We start from the raw sequence: 26781 nt of genomic DNA, 5'->3' as shown, positions 1-26781 counted from the left end.
TGCCATGACGCAACGTCGAGTTTGCCGTTCACCGTCGTGCAGAGGGTGAGAGCGGCTGAGGTAACCCAGAGAGAGAGGAAACTCTCCTTTTTGAGAGTAAGTGGGCGCCAGCCCCCCGGAGGGGGCCAGCAGATGGAGGGACGGGGCAGGATCCGTCCCTATCCGACTTCCCAGCGATGTGGCTGGGGTCGGGCCCAATGGTAGCCTCGATCCCCCTGAGGTCTTCCCATGAGGGCCGCTTCGCCGCGGCTGCTGATGGGGCGATGGTCTCCTCTTCGCTGTCTCCTCCAGGGGGGGCCGCCTGAGTGGGGGGCGCCAGAGCTGGAGGGCGTTGAAGAGGACCAGGGCTGCTGGGAAGCAGACAGTGCATGGGACTCGACGGCCGAGGCGGCCGAGTTGCGGCACGGAGGACTGCTTCTTACTGTCGAGAACCCTCCGGGGAGGCCGCGTGCGGGTCTCGCGCCCCCCCCCAACGGGCAGGGGGTGAGCGGGGCTGCTGCGGCTTGACAGTAACACCAACCAGCCCCCCCTTGCGAGACGGGTACGTCGAGAAAGCGGACCTTCTCAGCGTTACTCATCTGCGCAAGTATCGGCCAGAGGAGTTTCTCATGGACCACAAGTGTGGACATCGTCCGACCCAGGGCCCGCGTGGTCACCTTGGTCGCCCGTAGAGCGAGGTCGGTGGCGGCGCGGAGTTCCTGCATAAGCGCTGGGTCGGTCTTACCCTCGTGGAGCTCTCTCAACGCCCTGGCCTGGCAGGAGCCATAGCGTGGAGAGAGGAGGCAGCTTGGTCCGCCGCAATGTAAGCTCTCGACACCAGAGATGCCGAGACACCACATGCTTTGGACGGGAGTCTAGGTCGAGCCCCCCCAAGTGGCCGCCACCTACGGGCACGAGTGCACCGCGGCGGCATACTCCACCTGGGGGACACCGACGTATCCTCCAGCTGTCTCAACCTCGAGGGAAGAGAGGGTGACAGAACTTTGTTTGACGTGAAACGTGCCGGGAAGGGGCGTTCCAGGTCTTACAAAGTTCCTCATGCACTTCCGGTAAACACGGCACTGGGGGCGGGCGCGGCTTGGAGCCGCGCTCAAACCCGAGGCGCCATGTAGCCAGCCGCGAGCGCCGGGAGAGGCAGTGCGGGCACTGCAACCCAACACTCACGGCGGCCCGGGAAAGCATGGCCGACATCTTGACATCCGCTTTTTCCTGGGCTCGACCCCCCGAGGGAGGGAGCCCGAGGAATCGTCGGAGTCGGATGGCAGTACGTCACCCCCCGATGCTGCAAGAGAATCTCATCATCACGCATCGTGTCCTAATACGTGATTGAGGAATAAGACGGCGGACCGTCTTTTTTGGGGGGAACGGTCAGACGAGCGAAACGAGGTGTGAACGGTCCGTGAGCCGTGTTTGGCGGATTATCGCTCACAGTAATCCTCATATCACCCTCGCTGCTTGCCATAGCGGACGGCAGGGCTGTAGTCCTGCCGCCACGGAACGGGGAGCAAACGAGGTGGTGGCTGAGTCCCGTGGGAACACAGCCACCTGTTACTCAACATCTGAATCGTCACCGCCCGCAGTGCGGGCAGGACGTATCCACAACGTCTGCCCCAGCGTACTGGAAGCAGGCATTGTGTCCGTCCCCCTCCTCGATGAGTGTGTTGCACCCATGAGAACAGCGGGACAAGCCACACTGGAGAAATTTGCTCTTTTAGAAAAGGAAATTTTTGCTCGAACACCTCCGGAACTGCCGAGACGCCCAGGGGAGAGTCACTGCAGGAAGGGACCGCCGCTGTCCACGTCGTAGATTCCAGCAGAAAGAATGATCACCCAGATCGTAGAGAAGCTCACCAGATGCGTAGGCTCTGAAGAACAAAAGGTGAATGAATGAGCACGCCGGCTTCCCTCTTATACCTGGACATCCGGGGAGGAGCCCGGCATGCAAATTTCATTCGCCAATTTTCATTGGCCTTTTCTAAATACTAAGAAGATGATAGGTTCTCAAGACAAACCCATTCTGTCGGTTCGACACAACGTCGAGAGTCCGACAGAAAGGGAAACACATTTTTGGGCCAGAGGTCTGTGAGTGTATTACCTATGTTCTTGGGTCTTGTAGCTTCTCGACTGAGAATTGAGCACTGGATATTGGAATCTTTGCCAATGTTTATGGAAATATGGGGGATAAATTATGTATGTATGCTGTATGAAGATGACTTGATCATGAGCTTCTAAAAGTGTAAATTGTTATTTTGTGTTTTTATGTAAATTAATTGTTTTTATTAAAGGGGAACTTAAATCTAAAAAAATCTCTCTTAAATATATTTTTTTTCTGGTCGTTGATTTGGCAGAACCAGCGGGTTGCTGGGAGCAATGGCAGCCCAGTGTGCTAGTGGATTAAAGTAGGGCTGAAACGATTCCTTGAGTAATTCGAATACAAAAAAACAATCGAGTCAATTTTTGTTGCCTCGAAGCTTCGTTTAATCCATTTAACTCAACTTTATTTATATAACACTTTTTACAATTTTCATTGTTACAAAGCAGCTGTACATAAGACATATTGACTATAAGCAAAACAGTTAAAGTTGTACCTGTAAAAACAAGAAAAAGGTGAAAGCACAGAAGACAGACATACCCACATACAAAAAACTCCACACACACAATATGCACACGTACTAACACACATAGACATAGACACACACACACGGATATGCACGCACACACACACACACACACACACACACGTACACCGACAAGTACACACACGCACAGTGAGAGCACACATTTAAGATAAAGAAGAGAGAAGCACAGGTCAAATATAACAGACTATAAATTCCTATATGCAATATTAATTAAGCAAAACTTTAAAATTCTAAAGCAGCCCCCCCGGCCAGGCAAATAGTGCAAAAGAACAGTATGCAAACGGTGGTGAGGAACCCAAAACTCTAATCGAGAAAAAAACCTCAGGAGAACCCAGGCCCAACCAGGGGATTCCAGTTCCCCTCTGGCAAAAGCTGCTGCCTCTGCACAAGCTCCACTGAGCTTGCACAAGGCTAAATAAAAATAAATAAATTTACTAATAAGGTAAATTACAGTTTTAAGATTATCATTAATAATCTAATAGCATTTGAAATGTTGTGGTGAAGACGTGTCAGGTGACCGCGTCCTTCTTTATCCAGCTCTATCATCTCTATCATATCAGCTCTTGTCAGGTCGCCGCTTCCGATTCTCCGCTCTACCATCAGGTCTGGGAATGAACTGCATCCTGCTCACTGTGGTAACCTTGGAACAATGAGACAAGACTGGCTGAGAGTAGAGTACTGTTCTGCACTCTTTGATGCAACAAGTACATCAGTTGTGTTTTTGGTTCCGGTTGATCTAACTAATGCAGCCTAAACCCTCTGAGGATTTATATTATGGAAGTGTAGTGTATGCAAGATTAAAAAGATGCGTCTTTAGTCTAGATTTAAACTGACAGAGTGTGTCTGCCTCCCGGACAGTGCAGGGAAGACTATTCCAAAGTTTAGGCGCTAGATAGGAAAAGGATCTACCACCTGCACTTGATTTTGAAATTCTAGGTATTACCAACTGACAGGACGCCTGAGAGCGTAATGCACGTGAAGGACTGTAATACAAAAGGAGTTCATTCAAGTACTGAGGAGCTAAACCATGTAAGGCTTTATAGGTAATAAGCAAGATTTTAAAGTTAACGCGATGCTTTATAGGTAACCAGTGCAAGGTTGACAGAACCGGGCTAATATGTTCATACTTTTTTGTACGTGTAAGAACTCGAGCTGCCGCGTTTTGGACCAATTGGAGTTTTTGTAATAAGCCTGCAGGGCAACCACCTAACAGTGCATTACAGTAATCTAGTCTTGATGTCATGAATGCATGAATTAACTTCTCTGCATCTGAGATTGACAGCATATGACGTAGTTTAGATATATTCTTAAGATGGAAAAACGCAATTTTACAGGTGTTGGCGACGTGGCTCTCAAATGACAGATTACTATCGAATAGAACGCCAAGATTCTTTGCTGACGACGAGGGTTTTATGGAACATCCGTCAATAGTTAAACAGTATTCTTGGTTGTTACTTATAGCAGTTTTCGGTCCAATAAGTAACACTTCTGTTTTGTCTGAGTTCAGTAATAGAAAGTTGTTAATTATCCAGTTTTTTATATCGACTATGCATTCCATTATTCGATGGAACTGCTATGTTTCATGAGGCTTCGAGGAAATATGAAGTTGAGTATGATCAGCATAACAGTGAAAGCTAACTCCGTGTCACTTTATTATATCTCCTAGAGGTAGCATGTATAATGCCAAGAGCAGAGGCCCTAAGACTGAGCCCTGTGGTACACAGTACTGGACTTGCGATTTGCGTGACACCTCATTGTTTATTGCTACAAATTGAAAACGGTCGGATAAATAAGATTTAAACCATTTCAAAGCTATTCCTTTAATGCCGACGTAATGTTCGAGTCTATGTAGGAGTGTGCTGTGGTCAATGGTGTCGAATGCAGCACTAAGGTCTAGCAGCACCAATAACGAGATACAACCTTGGTCCGACGCCAATAGCAGATCATTTGTAACTCTGATCAAAGCAGTCTCTGTACTGTGACATGCTCTAAATCCAGACTGGAATTCTTCATTGATGACATTCCTTTGGAGGAAGGAGCATAATTGAGTTGAAGCTACTTTTTCCAGAACTTTAGATATGAAAGGTAGATTCAATATAGGCCTGTAGTTCCCTAGTTCTCTAGGGTGGAGTTGGGGTTTTTTGACAAGGGGCCTTATAACAGCCACCTTATATGCTTTAGGCACATGTCCTAATGTCAGAGATGAGTTAATAATACCAAGAAGAAGATCTATAATTTCTGGGAGCATCTCTTTCAGTAGATTTGTAGGTATAGGGTCTAGCATGCATGTTGTTGATTTAGATGATCTAATGATTTTAGACAGCTCATCGTGATCTACGATATAAAATAATTGCATTTTCTCCTTAAGGGCGCTGTAGTTAGTTTGTTCAGCGGGTTTCACTTCTTATTGCATTGTTATAATTTTTTCTCTAATATCTTGGATTTTATATGTGAAGTAGTTCATAAATTCATCACTGTTATGCTGATATACAGTCACTGACGATTTATATTTGTTAATTTAGCCACTGTGTTAAATAAAAACCTAGGGTTGTGCTGGTTTTCTTGTATTAGTGATGAAAAGTAGGCGGATCTAGAAGTTTTTAGGGCTTTCCTGTATTTTCTAATACTATCCTTCCATGCTGTACGAAATACCTCTAATTTAGTTTTCTTAAAGTTGCGCTCCATTTTTATGGCCGCTTTCTTTAGAGCCTGAGTGTGTTCATTATACCACGGTGGGGGACTGCCATTTTTAATCTTCTTTAAATGTAGAGGAGCAACTGTGTCTAGCGTTACCGAGAAGGTGGAATTAAAATTTTCAGTGGTAGTGTCAAGAACTTCAACGTTATTTCTCATGCTAGCGATTTGAGACAATTCGGGCAGATTATCGAGAAACGCATCTTTGGTAGTTAAAGTTATTGTTCTACCGTATTTGTAACAAGCAGTTTGATTTGCAGCCATAGGCCAGTGAAGCAAACATAATACCAGATAATGACCCGAAATGTCTTCACTTTGCTGAAGGATTTTAACGTCGTACACATTTATACCATAAAACAGTATTAAATCTAAAGTATGATTACGAAGGTGAGTGGGTCCTGACACATGTTGACTAACGCCCATGGAGTTAAGAGTGTCTTTGAAAGCCATTCCTAAGGCATCTGTATCGTTATCTACATGGATGTTAAAGTCACCAACGACAAGGACTCTATCTGCGGCCAGTACTAGTTCTCATAAGAACCTGCCAAATTCTTTAATAAAATCTGTGTGGTGCCCTGGAGGCCTATATACAATAGCTAGAATAAATTTTAAAAATGTTTTATCCTTAGTATTAGGTGTTGAAACATGAAGTACCATGACTTCAAAAGAATTGTATTTAGAGTTAGACTTCTGGGAAATGCTAAAAGAGTTATTGTAAAGTGCTGCGACACCTCCCCCTCTGCCTTTTAGACGAGGCTCATGTTTATAATAATAATCTTGGGGGACAGATTCATTTAAAGTAATATAATCATCTGGTTTTAGCCATGTTTCTGTCAAACAGAGCATGTCTATTTTATGATCTGTTATCATATCGTTAACAAAAAGTGCTTTATTAGAGAGAGATCTAATATTTAGCATCCGAGTCGTAACAGTTGATTATCTGTATTTTGTTCATGTTTAGTTTGTTTAACGTTTATTAAATTACTTTCAAGAGGTTTACGCATTATTTTATGTTTGCTAATCCGGGGGACAGACACAGTCTCTATTTTGTGATGTTTGGGAGAACGGATTATACATGTTGTACATTTTGTGTATTCTGCGACGTGAGACGCAAGCAGACAGTTGGTTAAGCCATTCTGTCTGCTCCCTGACCTGGGCCCCAGCGAGTCAAGTTTAGCATTAGCATTATTAAGACTTTTTGCCATATTTCTAGACAGGATGGAACCCCAGCCCAGGAGGGATGGAGACCATCTCGTTTCAACAGGTCAGGTCTGCCCTCAAAACTCTTCCAGTTATTTATAAAAACTATATCATTTCTCAACTCAACTACTCAACTTTATTTATATAGCGCTTTTACAATTTTCATTGTTACAAGCAGCTGTACATGAGACAAATTGACTATAAGCAAAATAATTAAAGTTGTACCTGCAAAACAAGAAAAGGTTGAAAACACAGAAGACAGACAACCCACAACAAAACACTCCACACACACAAACGCACACGCACCAACACACACAGACACAGAGACACACACACACACACGGATGACGACACCCACCACCACACACACACACACACACACACACACACACACACACACGTACGTACACAGACAAGTACGCACACACACACACGCTCAGTGAGAGCACACATTTAGGATAAAGGAGAGAGAAGCACAGGTCAAATATAACAGATAATAAATTCCTATATGCAATATTAATTAAGTAAAACTTTAAGATTCTAAAGCAGCCCCCCCGGTCAGGCAGATAGTGCAAAAACAGTATGCAAACGGTGGCGAGGAACCCAAAACTCTAATCGAGAAAAAAAACCTCAGGAGAACCCAGGCCCAACCAGGGGATTCCAGTTCCCCTCTGGCAAAAGCTGCTGCCTCTGCACAAGCTCCAGAGAACTTGCACAACAAGGCTAAATAAAATAAATAAACTTAATAATAAAATAAATTATAGTTTAAGATTATCATTAATAATCTAATAGCATTTGAAATTTTGTGGTGAAACATGTCAAGAGACCGCGTCCTTCTTATCTTTCATCCAGCTCTTGTCAGGTCCCCACTTCCCATTCTCCGCTCTACCATCAGGTCAGGCCATGAACTGCATCCTGCTCGCTGTGGTAACCTTGGAACAATGAGACAAGACTGGCTGAGAGTAGAGTACTGTTCTGTACTCTTTGATGCAACAAGTACATCAGTTGTGTTTTTGGTTCCGGTTGATCTAACTAATGCAGCCTAAACCCTCTGAAGATTTATATTATGGAAGAGTAGTGTATGCAAGATTAAAAAGATGCGTCTTTAGTCTAGATTTAAACTGACAGAGTGTGTCTGCCTCCCGGACAGTGCAGGGAAGACTATTCCAAAGTTTAGGCGCTAGATAGGAAAAGGATCTACCACCTGCACTTGATTTTGAAATTCTAGGTATTACCAACTGACAGGACGCCTGAGAGCGTAATGCACGTGAAGGACTGTAATACAAAAGGAGTTCATTCAAGTACTGAGGAGCTAAACCATGTAAGGCTTTATAGGTAATAAGCAAGATTTTAAAGTTAACGCGATGCTTTATAGGTAACCAGTGCAAGGTTGACAGAACCGGGCTAATATGTTCATACTTTTTTGTACGTGTAAGAACTCGAGCTGCCGCGTTTTGGACCAATTGGAGTTTTTGTAATAAGCCTGCAGGGCAACCACCTAACAGTGCATTACAGTAATCTAGTCTTGATGTCATGAATGCATGAATTAACTTCTCTGCATCTGACATTGACAGCATATGACAGTAGTTTAGATATATTCTTAAAATGGAAAAACGCAATTTTACAGGTGTTGGCGACGTGGCTCTCAAATGACAGATTACGTACGTCTCAAACGTACGTACACATGCAATACACAAGCACAGGACAAAGAAACATGAGGGCATTTATAGGGAAGACAAACGAGGGATAACGACACGGGGCAGGTGTGGGTAATCAAACACTCAGGGAAAGATAACAAGGAAACGAGAGGAGCGGGGCAAATGACGAGACACTGGAGAGAACGCATATTATTGTCAAAAGGACAATAATATGTTTCTCTCCACACATAACCAAAGACTTTGTCATGGCTCTGCTACAGGACCAAGAAAAACATGACTAAATGAAGCAGAGCCATGACAGTGGTGTTGAAAGTGAGGAACCAATTGATACACAGGCTTACGTATATGAGTCAGTGTTCTGATATGGAGTCAGTTGTTGAAAGTATAAATAATGTTGAAAATTCCTTATGGATATGGATCAGGTTGTGTTCAAAGCACCTTTTAAAGAGGGAAAAAGGACAGTTAGAGTATTGTTTTAAAACAGGCAAAAAAAGTGGGAAAAGAACAAGAGGAAAGCGACATGGTAATTGACGATGGTAGTGAGAGTGAATACTCTGACTCAAGTGCTTCAATTTGTTCTCAAACAAGTGGGACATGTGGCAAGTATGGGGCAGATGAAATTCAGAATTTCCTAAAATTTACAAAAAATGTAAGAGGTGTAAAAATTTGTAAATACTTTCCAGATCTCAGGCGATTTGTGGAAAGCATAAAGGTTTTGATGGGCAAGGGTTAATTTAGCGATCAAGAAGTCTTTAGACTAAGGAAAGTGGTGACAAAAATTCATACTCAGTTAAACAATGATGAAGATATGGCTTAATTTAATTGATTTAGAGTGTCTTTTTCTTTGTACTTCGGACTCTTCCTCCTTCAAAAAAATGACTGATATTCGCATTGCCACATTGAATGTGAATGGAGCTAGGGACTACAGAAAAAGAGCAGAGATAAATGAAGTAATGAAACAAAATAAAATTTATGTTTTTTTTTTGTTCAAGAAATACAAAGCAATGAAAATAATGCTATTGAATGGGCCAAAGAACACAGTGGCCTTTCTTTTTTAAGCCATAACACTACTTTAAGTGGAGGAGTTGCAATTTTGTTTGATAAGAATTTCAGCCCATTATCGTTTGTGGTAGAAGAAATCGTAAAAGCGAGGATTTTAAAGGTCAAAGACTTTTGTTTTTGATGACCATGTTTTTTTTATGTGTGTTTATGCACCAACCTTGCAAACACTGTAGATAGAATGTTGTTTTTAGAGTGTTTAAATATGGAATTAGAAAAATGCAATGGTGATGAACAATTAATTAATGGGGAGATTTTAATTGTGCGGAAAAAAATATAGATAGAAATCACGTAGAACCACATATGATTTCAAGGAAGAAACTAATACAAATGATAGAATCAAATGTTTGGAGAAACTTTAATGACAATGTAAAACAGTACCTTGGTTACATCTTTGTGATTATTTGTTGTCACTAGCAAGGTTAGAAAGGTTTTATTGTTTTAAACAACATTTTAGTTTTTTATTTAAATAGTTCCATTTTACCAGTGGGGTTTTCTGATCACAGCTTAGTGATGTGTGTTTTAACGGTAAGCTCTGTGAAGTCACAGAGTGCATATTGGCATTTTAATGCAACTTTGTTAAATGAGTTACATTTTAAATAATTTTTTTGGAAACAATTTAAAGAAGAAAAAGATAAATATGAATCTATACAAGAATAGTGGGATATTATAAAAGTGCAAATACAACTATTATGTCAACAATACTACAATTAAAAAGTTAGAAAATGTTACTTTAAAGGCACAAGAGTTACAGTTTTTCTCGATTGCTTAAACACATTTCTTGAAATTATGCCTCGTATTCTCAAAACAGTGAACACAAATCCATAACATCTCACCCAATTCCCCAAACATCCTATTTTCAGGTCAAAATGAAGCTCTCTTCTCTAAACCATTCAAACTTGCTGAAAAACCAAACTTTTCCCTCAGATATGACACACAAGCCCTCAAAAACACCCACACTGCAACATAGTCTTAAACACTGGTGAGATAAATTCAAAACACTGTTATTAAAATCTCTTTGTGGGATTTAAGAATAATTTGACAGATTAGTGTTTATTAGAATATACAACATAAAAGAGTGCACATAGAGCAAAGTACAAGAATGAGCTTTAGGAAAAAATAAAAATAAAACATTACACTATTGGAAAGTAGATGAAGATGATCTTACAAGACAAGAAAAGTTCAAAAACCAAAGAACAATTTACAGTAAACTGGTCATGCAACACAATTCAGTACACATCTGCACAAATAACATTTACATTCAGGCATTTAGCAGATGCTTTTATCCAAAGCGACTTACAGAGAAGATAAAGGAAACAAAACAGTGAGGCGATTTGTCAATAGGAGGCGATGTAAAAGATATGGCATCCTCTGCACCTTTGGCCCAATTTCGTAAAAGCGAACTATTTTCTGCAAAAATACGGAACAGGTAAAAAAGGCTACAAATGCACATTTGTAAACTTGATAATCACAAATTTGAGGGTGTACACATGCTACAGTTTACTGGATACAGAATAGTGAAATTTCTCTCATATAAAGTGTGTACTGTGATTATACTGTCTATAATGTTTACTGTAAGTAGTATAAAGCGCAGTAGATGATTCTAGGATGCACACTTACCTGTGCTCCTATTGATATTATCCTGATATTCTGGTTGGTGTGTCATCAGTTTTGCAACTGAATGTTTACTGATGGACAAATGTGTGCTATTTGAGTTTACAACTTGACACTTCAGTTAATTATATTGTGTGTTTGTGTTTTCTGAATGAGAACATGGTTAAACCTTTGCAAACTGAGGCTGTTTGTGTGTGGGGTTTGTACAAGTTGGTGTATTGTTCTGAGAATGTGTTTATGGTTGTCAGAAAATGGTGAGTTGTTTCATGAATTGTGTGTTAGCAATCGAGAAAAACTGTAATACAGACAACTGGAAATCAAGACCAAATTGAAGTTCTTTATTCAAAAAGAACTGCCTTATCAGAATCATATAGAAAAAAGCACAAGGAGGATTGATTATCACGTTTTTAAGGTGTAGAACGCATGGATGTTCCTTCAAAGTTTTTCTTCGGACTGAAAAAAAAGAATAGTCAGAAACGTCATATTCAAAATTTGCGCTCAGATACTGAAATCATGTTATCAGATACTTTTGAAATCCGTAAAAGAGCTAATTATTTTTATAAATGTCTGTATTGTTTTGAGTACAAAGAGAATCAGGCGATAAAACCAGATTTCTTTGAAGGATTGCCAAAAATCTCCAAAAAAGCTGGAAGATAAATATCTGATAATATTTTTTTAGTCAGAGATTTAATGGAGTACTCGAAGCTGAGTGATTAATATTTTGGCTTGATTTCCATCGATCAAGAGAAGGCTTTTGACCGCGTTGAACATGATTATTTGTGGGAAACATTAGATGCCTTTGTTTTTAAATCAGAATTTGTAAAATATATTAAAGTTTTATATAGTGACATTGAGAGTCTATTGAAGGTTAATGGTTGTTTATGTGCTCCTTTTAAAGGAGAGGTTGTTCGAATGGTTTTACTAGATGTGAAATAAGTCTCTGAGGGGTATTGCACAAAACCAAGATAAAGGATTAAGCCGGGATATGTTGGTTATCCTGGCTGAATTTAGCCTCAAGTCGGTTGCATGAAAGCAGCTCAAACTTAACCCGGCCAAGTTACTATGGTGATTTATTCTCTGCAGATAGCCTGCTCCAGACCAGGCTAACAGCCAGGCTAAAATTAATCCTAGTGATTCACCTGTATTTCCACCATCAATCCTGTGAGGAATTAATGTGTTTGCATGCAGCAAAAACATTAATTCCTCACAGGATTGATTGCAGCATGTCCATGGTCTTTCTAAGTATGTTGCATCATTTTAATTATCCTGTATTAAAATATTACATATATAGTCATTTCTCATTTCATTTAAATCTGTTGGCTGTTTGTAATTGCGACAGTCTTTTTATATTGATTCTGCGACAGTCTTTTTATATTGATTCAAGTGGTAGTATTATTACTCAGGCCAAGTGTTATATTGCAAGTTTTTTCACTTAATTTTTGGATTTAGCCTATCTTTAGTTAATAAAAGATCTTAAATGTCACTTTTTGCTGTGTGTGCATTTTGTTTAGCATTGGTGGTTCTCTTTTAAATTCTTCTTCACATTCATGATAAAGGGAGGACACCACAATGTTTTCTAGTTGAATTTTTTTATTTGGCAGTCCTCATTTGTCTGGGTTGCTTGGATCCTGGAATAGAGAGAGCAAAAGCAACAAATATTAAAACACTGTATTGCATTTATGGTTACTGTGTGCACTGAAATACTCACTTCTCTTTGTAGTTTCTGGATTTCCAGGTCCAGTTTCCTGAGTGTCCGGCATTTAATCTCAAGATCCAGCTCCATTTCTTGGAGCTTTCTCTTCTTGAGTGTGATTTTTACATCTGCCAGCTCTATCTGTCTATCCAGGTGCTTTGCATGAAGTGTTCTGACAGTTTGTGAAGTCTGTAAATGAAATGTCAATTAGCACAGCAGGATTTGTGCATAATGTAGATTACTTTGGCCAATACTCACAATGTTACCAGGCTGCTTAGGAGACTGTGCAGCATCTGGGTCCTGTTACACATATTTTCTATTAGCACCACATCAATGACTTCATATCCTTTATGGACTAAATAAGCAGGATATTTCCATAAAATTGACATACCTCAAGCCTTCTGGAGTCCAGTGACACAGTCTCCTCATCTGCAGAAGTGCATTCAGCAGCTGCATATGTGCATTCCCCCTGCCATATACATACATGTATTGAGATAACTTGAATTAAGATTTCACAGGACATACCAAGCCTGTGATTTCAATACAATATACTAACTGGAACATCTTCTGGTGGCTCCAAAAGTGTAAGCCTGTTCCCAGACACTGCAAGGAAATCCAAAGTCAGACAGTATAATATATTTATTTGATTGTGTTCCATGTGCAGTAGTACTGCAATATGTACCTTGTATGAAGCGGACAGTTTCTGTGGCTGGGACAGAGTCTGTTACTGGCCCTCCCTGGATCCCCTCCATCACTGGCCTCCCTTTATTTAAATGGAGTGCCAGCTCCTCCGCTGGGGTCATATCCTGGCTTGGTGGGCCGCCCCCTGTGCCAGTTCTATGGGCTTTTTTTAACTGCTACAATCATACAGACATTCAACATGTCAGCAGACACCTAATCTATTCACCCCATTTGTTCACTGTTATCTACTTTAAAGTCACTTACCAGCCTGCAAAATGTTCTTATATTTAATTTTAAAGGCCAGACAAGTTTGTTCTTTATGAAGGATAGAAAGATAAAATGGATAAAAACTTAACATGAGAAAAATAGATTAAATGACATACATTGTCGATAATTGTTTGCACTTAATCATACTCATTATACATTTCCTGAGTAACATGCACCTCTACTTGCCACTTTTAAAGTAAAGTGTACAACAGTTGATTAGTGGACTTGAAAAGTAACTCCTTTAGTCCTTTAATTGTAGCCTAATTATGACAGTTCCAGTGGAGCACTGTTTATTAACTGTACAGTTTTGGACTTCTTACGCATTAAGCCGGTCCGCTATTGTCTGCCAGGCTTTCTCGCGTTCTTTAATTATGGCATTGGTATTGCCTTTTTTCTTATGGTATCTTTAACCTCTTCATAGAACTCCATCAGGAGCTGTTGTTCAGCGGCCGTGAAGTATGAAGCGCGACTTTTATCCATGTTCCCATCGGTGATTCTGTGAGTGATCGCGAGGTCTATTTAAGAATGCCGTGAACGTGCACTCATCCCAGCTATCTACACCTGGCTTGACCTAGCTTTGCGTTGTCATCCTGGCTTAGCAAACGTGCAACCAATTAAGCCAGGATGCGCCGATCAGACTAGGTCAAGCCGCGCTTGCTCAATTATCCGGGATTTCTTTACTCTACTTTTGTGCAATACCCCTCTGGTGTCCCCAGAGTGTGTATGTGATGTTTTAACTCAAAATACCCAGCGTATTATTTATTATAGAATGTTGAAGTTGCCCGTTTTTGAGTGTGTGTAAAAACGCACCGAATTTGCTTGTATCTCTTTAAATGTTAATGAGCTTTTCATCCCAGCCCCCTCTCCAGTCTGACACTGATGGAGAGACACAAGAAGAAGTGACAACCTTAAGAATTGAAAAGGACGTTTCCGAATGGTTAGTTGTAATTTTGCAGTTATTGTGAAATTAACGTTCTTCAAGTGATCGATAAGCATTAGCATGGTCCGTCGTGATAATGTATAAATCGCTGTGCAGGTGCTCATGTGGGAATTGCAGTAAAATGCCTACAGAGCCAGATAATAAATGCTACATGGAGGTCGAGCAGGTATAATTTAGCGTTACTACAGTTATACTACGCTTTCAACGTTGTTCTATCATGTACTGTCACACTTTCTTTAAGTATTGTTTACGATAAGCCCAACAGCATGTGAGGGCAGCGTCAATAAATACAGTTAGACGCTGTACTTCTATTGTTAACTTAGCAACATTACTAATATAGCGCGATAACAAGCCCATTAAGAGTGGCAATTTTGAAAGACTAATCAGCAACAATATGAGGTGTGATACTTAACGTTACTGCTTCTGCTGGATATGAGGACTGGGCACGAAGTGTTGGTATTGCTCCCGGTTTCAGTAGCAACCTCGTTGAAAGTCCAGCGTTGTACTGGCCCTCATTCGTGAAGCAGTCCGGCGTGAAATGATTGGCAGAAACGTGAAATACTTTAGCGATTCTCAGCGGGACATTGCCTTCATAAATGAAATTTAATCTTGCTGTTCTCTATAACTCAGCTTGCGGGAGTCTATGGAGACAATTATGCTGGTCGGTACATCCTAATACAGAACAACTGCAGTGCCTCCGCGGCGCAGACATTGTGTAGCTCCAGTGACGATCTAACAATGGCGACTGTTGTACTTCCCACATGGGGCTGTGTCTAAGCAAATAGGGCAGATCGTCACCACTGCTGGGCGGGCTTTGCCGTTGAGTGACGACATTAATGGCAGAATTCAAATCTTTGCTTTTACCAACAGCGTTTTTGAATTACACAAATTATTAAAAAAGGAGTGAGCACATTTTTTACATTTTAGACTGCTTGTTTACAGACACTGTGGACACGTATTCATGTTTTAACACATTATAAAAGTGAATTTTGCAAAATATGTGCCCTTTAAGGTTGAACGTGGGTTGCGACAAGGATGCTCATTGTCTGGAATGTTGCACACTCTGTCAATAGAACCACTTTAACTTGGTATTAAGAACAATTTTAAAAGGGGTTTCGTTAAAAAACTGTGATGACACTTTTAAATTGCCAGCGTATGCCGATGATGGTGCAATCGGGAGCGTACTGAAGTTTGTGAGGTTTTCAAAATGTTTTGCTATTGTGTATTTTAAGAAATCGTGTTTAGTGGAGAATTGTTATATTGTTGTGTGTGTGAAGCGATGGCCGGCGTGGCTGGTCAGCATGGCTGCCGGTGAACAGCTCAGCTTGCTCATGCACCAACACGCTATTAAACTGTCTCCACCGAACAGGTGTTCAGTTGAGGACTGTAGTCTTGCAGTTGATGGAATTGTTGGACATTGAAAGTATTAAATTTGCTTCCATAATGAATAATGCTGTGGTGATCTTTTTATTTGGAAAAGGAGCTGGCGAGGCACGGACAATTAGTGTCTCCGCTGAAGATGGTTCTGATTAGCTGTAAATCTCCCCATCTTAAACATGTTATGTCATTTAGAAGGCAAGTGCTTATGATTCTTATAAACACTAACGAAGAATTGAATTTGGTTTTAAAGTTTAAACTGGATGGCTATGATTATACTGTGCATGTAACTTCGGAGATGATGAAGTGTTTTGGGTGTGTCTGTCGGCCATGTGATTCGTTGCATGGAGAGAATAGGTGAGAGGCAGGTAACCGCTAGCATGGTGGAGCCGCCGACTACTAGCGGACCCTCGTTAAAGGAATCGCAGAGAGTTGTACAAAATACACGAGAGGAAAACAGCGATGATAGTGATGAAGACGTTGAGACAATGGAACATTTAGCGGACACGCAAAGTGAACAGGAAGAACAAAGTGAACAGGAAGCACAAAGTGAACTAAAGGTAGGGCAAATTGCGACTAGAGTAGATGAATCAGCATTGTTTGATGAGGAAAATGCGAATAGCGAACTTTCCTCATTGGCAACTAAGAGAAAAGAGACATAAAACAGTGCGAATGTTACAGGTTACAAAAATTTCAAAAGTGAACCCAACAGATAATTCTTCCTCAGTCAGATGAAAGTGTGATGGACACATAGGGGAGTGAATGTAATGACAGTGTTGACGCAAATATGGATGCGGAGAGTGTTTACTCTTTTACCAGAATTCAGCCATTTTTGCATACTACAAAGGGAATGAAATTGGTCAAAGTTGATTTTTTTTTCAGATTTTAAGTTGTTTCGTGATTCAGTTAAGCTATTCATGAAAAACACTGGTCAGAGGTCCTTTCCTGAAAAGTTTTTCGGCTCAGAAAATTCTTGGTAAAAGTTAAAGCACAAATAGCGAATGATTCTTAAGTGTATTTTGTTTTTCTTTTTATTTTGGGTTTACTTCCCTGGTCTGCTTTTACCTAATATGTGTGATATAAAGCTAGCCTCTTTAAATATCAATGGCACCAGGGAGGATGTAAAGAGGGTTTCTCTTTTCAATCTGTTTAAAGTAAAAAAAACTAAATGTTATTTTTCTGCAAGAAATGCATAGCACTGTTGAATATGAAGCAGCTTGGAAGAATGAATGGGATGGGGAGGTTGTTCTCAGTCATAAGAACAGTAATAGTGGTGGAGTTGGTTTATTTTTTCTAGAGATTTTTTACCAATTTCTTATGTTACTGAGGAAATCATTAAGAGCCGTTTGCTTAAAATGTATGCTGTTTTTGAAAGTGTAAAAATGACGTTTATAAATGTGTATGCTCCAACTGTATGTACTGAAGGGTTATGTTAAGCTCTGTTATTAGTGATTGTGATGATGATAGTTATTTGGTTCTGGGTGGTGATTTTAATTGTACTGTAGATGAAACTGTTGATAGAAACCATCAAGAACCACATGGTCCCAGTAAAAAGTGTTTGAATCAAATGATCGATGTGATGTTTGGAGGTCTTTTTTGAAATGTAAATGAAAAGGATTTGAAATGCAATAGTGCATACAATATTGGTACTTTAATGTGGCATTGCTTGCTGATAATGTTTTTAGAGATGCTTTTAAGTTTTTTTGGAATGGTTATACAAAGACAAAATCTGAGTATACTTCTTCACAACAGTGGTGGGGCACAGGGAAGAGTAAGATAAAATAGTTATGTTTGCAGTACACTTTCAATGTCACAAAAGATATGACCAGATCTATGAAGGATCTGGAGAGTGAAATAGTGAAGCTGCAAGAGTTGGCAGGCTCCACAAGAGAAAGATAACATTTAAAAGTTCTCAAAGCAAAAAGGTCACCTCTGTCTAACTTTTTGGGTTTTTCTGCTCAAGGTGCTCTGGTCCGTTCCCATTTTGAGAATGTTGTCAAGATGGATGCTCCTTCTCATTTTTTCTTCGGCCTTGAACGTAAAAATGGACAGAAAAGACTTATTCATTCTGTACGGTCCAACACTGGGCAGATGTTGTTTGAGTCTGCAGAGATACGAAGCTATGCAGTGACTTTTTATGAGCAGCTTTTCAAGAAAGAGTTCTATGAGAGACCAGATGTGGCACAGTCCTTTTTTGAGGGCTTACCAAGGGTTTCTGAGGAGGCCAACACAAGGCTGAATGCTGAAATCTCTGCAGATGAGCTGCACATTGCTTTGCAGAGCCTGGAAAGTGGTAAAGCTTCAGGCATTGACGAACTCCCTGTGGACTTTTATAAAGTTTTCTGGCCCATTATTGACAACGACCTGTTGCATGTACTCGAAGACAGTGTAAAAAAAGGAGAGCGGTCCTCACTCTCCTTCCTTCAAAAGGGGATTTACAAGAGATTAAGAATTGGCGGCCTGTGGCTCTGCTATGTACCGACTACAAGCAGTTGTCAAAGGTAATTGTAATTTGTAATAGCCATGAGGCTGAAAAAAGTGCTGGAGCAAGTAGTTCATGTGGACTAGACCTATTCTATACCCAACAGGCTGATATCTGACAATATTATCTTAATTCGTGATGTTTTGGACCTCTCCAGTTCATTGGGTTATGAACTTAATTCATTTGATATCTATTGACCAAGAAAAGGCTTTTGACAGAGTCGAACATCAGTACTTGTGGCAAACATTGGACAAGTTTGGGTTCGGCTCTAGTTTTATAGCCATGATCCAGGTCTTGAACAGTGACATTGAGAGTTTACTTAAGATTAATGGTTGTTTAAGTGCTCCTTTTAAGGTTCAGAGCAGTATTAGGCAGGGTTGTTCACTCTCGTATGTTGTACTCCCTAGCCATCGAGCCTATCTTACATAAACTAAGAATGCTTCTTACAAGCATAACTTTTTCTGGTTGTGACTCAGTTTTTAAAGTATCTGCTTATGCTGACAATGTAGTTGTTTTTGTCAAGAATCAAAATGATATTGATACACTTGTAAAATTCATTAATGATTTTGTTGGTTTATCTTCCGCTAAAGTTAATTGGGGAAAAAGCGAAGCCATAGCTGTTGGGGTTGAGTTAAATAAAAACATAACCTTACCGGATGGGTTATCTTAGAGTAAAGGTGGTTTTAAGTATCTTGGTGTCTTTCTTGGTGATGAGTCTTTTGTGTGTAAAAATTGGGAAATGGATTTTACCACACGTCTTTTAGGGGGCACACTTTAATGATCAACAATTAGGTGTCTTCTATGTTGTGGCACCGATTGATATGTATGGATCCTCCGCCACAGCTGCTAGTTAAGATACAAGCAGTACTGGTCAATTTTCCCTCAGAGCGTGCTGTTTTTATCAAAGGAAGAAGGAGGACAGGGACTTATTCATCTCCCCAGTAGGGGCGCTACCTTCGGACTACAGTTCATTCAAAGACTACTTGCTGGGCCTTTGTTTTTGATGGACCTGAACACGTATAAGTTGTGTAATAAGTTTTATCATGGACTTTTTACTGTCTGGGGAATGTTCCACAAACAGAGGATGAGTTGCTCCTTGACATGGCTCTTGAAATAACCAGTTCTGCATGGGATTTGTTTTAATGATTGAACGAATAGCAGGGACCTTCATGCTGTAGCACTTTCGTCTGGCTGGACTGCCACTTTGGGTCAGGTTGCTGATCTGTGTGGACCTCATATGGCTAATGCTGAAAGGCTGGAGTCTCATGTAGGAGTCAGGTCTATCAGGATTATACATCACTTGCTCAGCACTTGGAAAAGTGAATTTACAGATTCTGAACTTTCTTCTCTAAGCGCGTTTCTGTATTTGTTTGTGTTGCGAGAATTTGCAGCGCATTTCTGTATTTGTTTGTGTAGCGAGAATTTGCAGCGCGTTTCTGTATTTGTTTGTGTTGCGAGGATTTTGCAGGGAATGTGTCGTCAAACTAACGAAGATGCTTTCTGAATTTGCTGGTGTTTTTTCGGTTTGCATGTGTTTTCTTCCGTTGCAGCATGGTGACACCTAGCGGCTTCCGTACTTATTGACTGAGGTAGTTAAATTGAAGGACTTGAATGTTATATTTCTTCAGGAGACTTGTAGTAACCAAAGCAATGAACACGAATGGGGGCTATTGTGGGAGGGAGAGCATGTTCTCAGTCATGGGACTAATTTAAGTGCAGGGGTGGCCTTGCTTTTCACCCTGGCTGTCAAAGCTAAAATTGTATCAAAGCATTAGTTGGAACCAGGAAGGCTGTTAGTTGTAAGGGCATAAGTAGGTAATTTCTGTTTCAGTTTTGTGAATATTTATGCTCCTAATAATGGCACTGACAGAATCAAGCCTTTTTCCAAGCTGAAACACTTTTTGAAGGAAAATCAAAATGAGGATTTTATTGTTTTAGGCGGGGATTGGAATTGCACATTGGATTTAACACTTGATAGAAATGGGGAGGAGCCACACTTGAAGGCAGCACTCTGTTTAGCTAGTGTGATTGAGAATCTACATTTCTTTGATGTTTGGAGAGAACACCACCCTTTAATAAGACAGTACACCTGGGTGAAAGTCAGCACTGGTATGATTTCTGCTGCACTTCTGGACCGTTTTTATGTGTCCAGAAACATGAGAAACAGGGTTAGAAACACAACTATTGTTCCCATGTCATTCTCTGATCATAAACTTATTACACTTGATTGTGTTTTGGATACAAGACCACACAAGAGTTATTATTGGCATTTAAATGTGAAACTCCTTGAAGACAAGCTTTTTATTGAGAAATGTAAGTTATTTTGGGAAAGTTGGAAAAGCCCATTTTGATGATATAATTCAGTGGTGGGAAGTGGGAAAAGTACAAATAAAAATGTTTTGTCAACAATATGCTTTGTATTCTACTTTGTGTTTAAAGAGTGCATTAGAGCAATTGAAACAAGAAATTAATGCCATTGAGAGAAACATGACTGTTACTAATTCCAATGAATTACAGGAAAAGTGGACTGAAAAAAACACTGTCTTTGAACTCTATTCTGAATTAAAAAGTGAAAGGTGCACTTATAAGGAGCAGATTCTTGAGGGTGAGAGACATGGACGCACCCACCTCATTTTTCTTTAACTTGGAATGCAAAACCGGTCAGGACAAACAAATGTACTGTCTGAAGGATAATACTGGGCGTACTACTTCTGACCCAGTGCAGATGCGCAGACCGGCAGTGGATTTTTACTCTACTTTTTATGCTGCTGATAATACAAACCAACATTTTAGAAAACACCTCCTACAAGATCTCCCTGTTTTAACCGCAGAACAGAAAGGAACCTTGGAAAAGAGACTTACTTTTGATGAAGTGACTGCATCGGTGATGGAACTCTCTCTAGGTCGCACACCAGGAATAGATGGTCTCCCTATCGAGTTCTATAGGAGCTTGTGGACTGTTATTGGTAATTACTTTTTTAACATACTTCAAGAATCCATCAACGAAGGAAGTCTTCCTAAGAGTTGTCAGCGTGCAGTGTTAACATTGCTTCCCAAAAAAGGGGATTTAAATATGTTAAAGAACTGGAGGCCTGTGCCTTGGCACTTTTATGTTCAGAGTATAAGATTCTCTCTAAATGCTTAGCCAAAAGATTAAATACTGTGATGCAACAAATCATACATAAGGTCATATTGCATAAAAGGGAGATCTATTGTGAGAGATCTTTTTGACTTTGCGTCATTTAACAATAGTAATGTGGGGTTCTTGTCACTGGACCAGGAAAAAGCTTTTGATAGGGTAGATCATGTCTATCTCTTTGAGATGCTTACAGCCTTCGGGTTTGGAGATCATTGTATCTCACTAGTCAGAATGCTTTATTCTAAAGTCACTTGTTTAATTAAGATTGCTGGCGGCCTTAGCGTCCCAATAAAGGTTCAGAGGGGTATCAGACAAGGTTGTCCTCTTTCTGGGCTAATGTATAGCATTCTCATTGAACCTCTGCTTTGTACATTAAGAAGAGAGCTAACGGGTTTACAGATTAATACACTTATGCCCCAGCAGTCTGTTAATCTTTCTGTTTATGCAGATGTTACGGTCTTAATCAGAGACTCTGGAGACATTTATTTTTTAAAAGAAAGCCTGGAACGGTATGGTAAAGCTTCCTCTACGAAAGTGAACAAAGAGTGACGCATTATGGTGTGGACAGGACATTAAAGGTCCTTTACTTTCCTGGGGGGTTGCAATGGGGAAGGGCAGGTTTTAAATATTTAGGTGTGTTTTTAGGAACTGATGAGCACAAGAAGCAAAACTGGGAGGGGCTTGTGGAGAAAGTGTGTGCTCAGCTTTCTCACTGGCATTGGATGCTACCCCAGCTTTCCTACAGGGGAAGAGTCTGATCTGTAATAATCTGGCCGCCTCTTCTTTGTGGCACAAAATGATGGTGTTGGAGCCCCCAGAAGAAATGGTAAGAGACAATCAACAACAATTGGTAGACTTCTTCTAGGGGTGTAACGGTTCTCGGTAAAACATCGAACCATTCGGTTCTCCTTTCACGGTTCGGCATGCATGTGGACCGTGATTGCTCTGATGTCGCATCTATAATACAGTTTTGTCGGGAAAAGGCGCATAAATCTTGCGTATATGCTTCCGATGAATAGCCTAAGCTCCACGTGCATTTTAAGTGAGAGTGTCTTACCAATCAGCTGTTGTTAGTATGCTCATTTGTTGCTGACATCACCGTTCATCACGTGTTCAGTAAGGTCTGCTGCAGTTCAGCATGACAAGCGAAGGGGATAAGCCGCAAATAGAGCCGCCTCCAGCTTCATACAAGTCTGCTGTCTGGGAACATTTTGGGTTTCCAATACATTACAGCAGCGATGGTAACAAAAACGTGGACAAAACAGCCACAGTGTGTACAATTTGTATGACGTGAGTGCCATACTCCCAAGGCAATACATCTAATATGACCGGACATTTACGCCGTCATCACCCGGTTGTCAACAGCTCTCGAGCGCAGGTGAGACTGAAGCAGTTTCAGCACACACTGCCTTCTGCATTTAAACAGGCACTACGCTCTCATTCTGACAAACACAAGACCATACCAAAAGCGCTGGCTGTTTTTATTGCAAAAGACATACAGCCATATTCCGTCGTTGACAATGCGGGATTCCAGAATTTGATTAAGACGCTTGAACCGCGTTATGAAATTCCTTCGAGACCTAATATCACCATTCCAGTCAATACAGATAATGCACGTAATATGGTGAATGCCATTAAAGAAGCAGCAGGACTAGGACCGCAAATTGGATGTTTTGCGCATATTCTGAACCTTCTAACAAAGAAGGCAGTAGCACTTCAACAGATAAGCCGTCTTAGGTAAGGTCAGAAAAGTTGTAGCATTTTTTCATAAAGGCACAACGGCAGCTAATGTCCTGAAAGTCAAGCAGGAGATGTTGAATATACATGCACACAAAGCAATACATGAAACCCCAACTCGCTGGAACACCATTTATGACATGATGGAGAGATATCTGGAGCAGCAGCCTGCCATATACTCTGCCCCGATGGACAAAAATATTAAGAAGAATGTCAAGGACATTGCTGTGTTGTCTGCCAGTGTCAGTTCAATGATTCAGGAAATGATTCAACTGCTTAAACCCCTTAAGACAGTGGTCACCAACCCTGTTCCTGGAGATCGACCGTCCTGCAGACTGCAGCTCCAACCCTGCTTCAGCACACCTGTCTGTAATTATCAAGCAAACCTAAACACCTTGATTAGATAGTTCAGGTGTGTTTGATTGGGGTTGGAGCTGAAATCTTCAGGACGGTCGATCTCCAGGAGCAGGGTTGGTGACCACTGCCTTAAGACAACCACCACTCTCTTGAGCACAGAAACAGCTCCCTTTCTCTCAATGGTCCTCCCTCTAAAGAAAATGATACTACAATCAATGGATCCTGCAGATCATGACAGTCCAGCCATAGAAGATGCCAAGGCAGCCATCACTGAGGACTTAAAAAGCAGATACACAGATCCTGACCTTCAGGACTATCTCAACAGAGCATCATTCCTTGATCCAAGGTTTAAGTCTCTACCTAACCTGGATGCAGCCCTGTGCTTAAATGTTTGCAGAGGGGTCATCAAGGAGATCATTGAACAGGTATTTTTGAGTAAATAATATTTTATTTAAAACTATATATATACTATGTAAAAGTAGTTTGATAACGTTTTTAAAGAAACACATTTTTAATTGTGTGATAAAATGTATTTGTAGTATGTTCGTGTAGGGTGAGAAGGAAGAGGTCGGGGTCGGGTTGACTACTGCAGAAAAATGTCTTTTATTATCACACACACGTTACTTGAATGATGGTGCTACACGCCTCTGTTCACAGTCTCAGTTTTTAACCGGAGCTGACGATCCTCTCGTGAAGCACTCCTCGTCTCGAGCTCTCTCTCTCTCTGCAGTAGTCTCTGCTGGTTCTCACACACCTGGCTTCTGTCTCCGAGCTACTTTTAAGCGTCCCCACACCAATTACTGGAATAGAGGACAGGTGTTCATCATTTGCACTTCGCACCCCATTTACTCACCGCTCTTCTCTCAGCCTTCTCTCTCACTGCAGACCTCGCTAAATCACACCCCCCTTGCCACATAACCCCACCACCCGACTCAGGCCGGGGAGCCATCCGGCCTGCAGCCTCCCCCCTCCCCCTTCGCCTGGAGAGGAAGTCGGCCACAGCCATCTGCGCCCCCGGCCTGTGGATCACCTTGAATTTGAACGGTTGTAAGGCCAGATACCAACGGGTGATCCGCGCGTTGGTATCTTTCATGCGGTGGAGCCATTGGAGGGGAGCGTGATCCGACCAGAGGGTGAACTCCCGCCCCAGGAGATAATACCAATTCAGTTAAATTCAATTTTATTTATATAGCGCTTTTCACAATGTGCATTGTTCCAAAGCAGCTTTACAGGAGCAAATTAGAAAAACACAGAAAGGTAAAACACAGCACAGTGCATGGTGTTTATAGACCAAGCAAGATCATTATAGTAAATATCTAATAAATAAATGAATAAATAAATAAATGCAGTCTCCTGGTGAGCAAGCCAACACTGCACTGCTCTGCTGTGGTGAGGAACCCAAACTCCAATGATGAATAATGGAGAAAAAAAAACCTCGGGAGAAACCAGGCTCAGCCGGGAGGGCCAGATCTCCTCTGACGTGTCATAGCTGCACTCAGTGACCCCGACCAAAGCCACCGAGCAACGTCCACGAAGAATAGGGAGAGCCCATGAGCCGCTACCCAGGAAGCCCCACCCACCGAAACCGTGCAGGTCCAACCCGGTCCCATTCCGTGATCAACAACAGACAACAGAGGAACAACCAGGGAAACATACCAGAGGGTGAGAACGGCCCACCGGATCGCCAGACACTCTTTCTCGATGGTGCTGTACTTCGCCTCCCTCTTCGAGAGTTTGCGGCTAATATACAGCACCGGCCGTTCCTCTCCCCCCATGTCCTGGGACAGGACTGCCCCCAGCCCTCTGTCCGACGCGTCGGTCTGCAGAAAAAAGGGGAGAGAAAAATTAGGCGAGTGTAGGAGCGGCCCGCCACACAGGGCAGCCTTCACTTGGGTAAAGGCCTGCTGGAACTGCTCCGTCCACTGGACCGGATCTGGTGCCTCCTTTTTAGTGAGATCAGTCAGCGGGCTGGCAAGCTCTGAATAATTGGGCACAAACCTCCTGTAATATCCCGCCAGCCCCAGAAACTGTCTCACCTCCTTTTTGGTCTTAGGCCTCGGGCAGGTCGCAACCGCTGCCGTCTTGTTAATTTGGGGACGCACCTGCCCATGACCCAAGTGGAAGCCCAGATACCTGACCTCCACCCGCCCAACCGCACACTTCTTCGGGTTGGCCGTGAGCCCACCTGCCCATGACCCAAGTGGAAGCCCAGATACCTGACCTCCACCCGCCCAACCGCACACTTCTTCGGGTTGGCTGTGAGCCCGGTCTCCCTCAGCGTCCTCAGGACTGCCCTCAGATGCTCCATATGCCGCTGCCAGTCGTTGCTGTAGATGATAATATCATCGAGATAGGCAGCTGCATATGTCGCATGTGGCCGGAGGATGTGGCCATAAGGCGCTGGAAGGTGGCCGGAGCTCCGAACAAGCCGAACGGAAGGGTGACAAATTGGTGCAATCCGAACGGCGTGGTGAAGGCAGTTTTCTCTTTAGATACTGGAGAAAGGGGGATCTGCCAATATCCCTTCGTTAAATCCAGTGTCGAAAAAAAACGAGCAGTGCCTAGCCGATCTAACAACTCGTCGATCCTCGACATGGGATACAAGTAGAATTTCGACACGGCATTCACCTTGCGATAGTCTACACAGAACCGTATTGAGCCGTCCGTTTTAGGGACTAAAACTATCGGGCTCGCCCAGTCACTGTTAGACTCTTCTATTACTCCCAACTTCAACATCGCGTCCAATTCTGCCTGAACTACTTTTTTCTTGTGTTCAGGTAACCGGTAGGGTCTACTTCGCACCACTACCCCGGGCTCGGTCTCGATGTGGTGCTGAATAAGGTTCGTGCGACCAGGCAGGGGGGAGAACACATCCGCAAATTACGCCTGCAGGCGGGCCACATCCGTGAGCTGTGAGGGTGAGAGGTGATCTCCCCCCGGGGCCAAGGCAAGAGATTGATGTTTGACATTCACCTACGGCCCGAGATCATCCTCTCCAGTCACCACCGTCTCCAGCATCACGGACTCACCCTCACTCCATTTTTTTAGGAGGTTGAGGTGGTAAATTTGCCGTGCTCCCCGCCTGTCTGTTCGTACGACCTCATAATCGAGCTCCCCTACCTGCCGTGTAACCTCAAAGGGTCCTTGCCACTTTGCAAGTAATTTTGAACTTGAAGTAGAGTAATACAAGTACCTTCTCTCCTGGAGTGAATTTTCGCAAGTTGGTTCCCCTATTATACCCACG

At 42.0% G+C, this 26781-nt stretch overlaps 1 long non-coding RNA gene across 2 annotated transcripts; it reads right to left on the bottom strand.

Annotated features, from left to right (window-relative positions):
• Positions 1 to 12823: 12823 nt before the first annotated feature.
• Positions 12824 to 25711, bottom strand: LOC130554105 (uncharacterized). Of its 2 annotated transcripts, none has more exons than XR_008962944.1 (3): positions 13240 to 25711; positions 12949 to 13026; positions 12824 to 12857 (listed from the first exon to the last, which is right to left on the bottom strand). It is a non-coding gene; the product is annotated as an uncharacterized LOC130554105 (long non-coding RNA). The 2 variants fall into 2 exon arrangements; XR_008962945.1 differs by lacking the exons at positions 12824 to 12857; positions 12949 to 13026 and adding an exon at positions 13115 to 13160 and having other exon boundaries at positions 13240 to 13414; positions 13503 to 25711.
• Between the last annotated feature and the right edge of the window lie 1070 nt (positions 25712 to 26781).

The sequence above is a fragment of the Triplophysa rosa genome, linkage group LG5 (genome assembly GCF_024868665.1).
Source record: "Triplophysa rosa linkage group LG5, Trosa_1v2, whole genome shotgun sequence".
NCBI classification, from domain to species: Eukaryota; Metazoa; Chordata; class Actinopteri; order Cypriniformes; family Nemacheilidae; genus Triplophysa; species Triplophysa rosa.
Note: the sequence above shows the minus strand (reverse complement) of the source record. Positions and strands in the feature narration are given on the sequence as shown.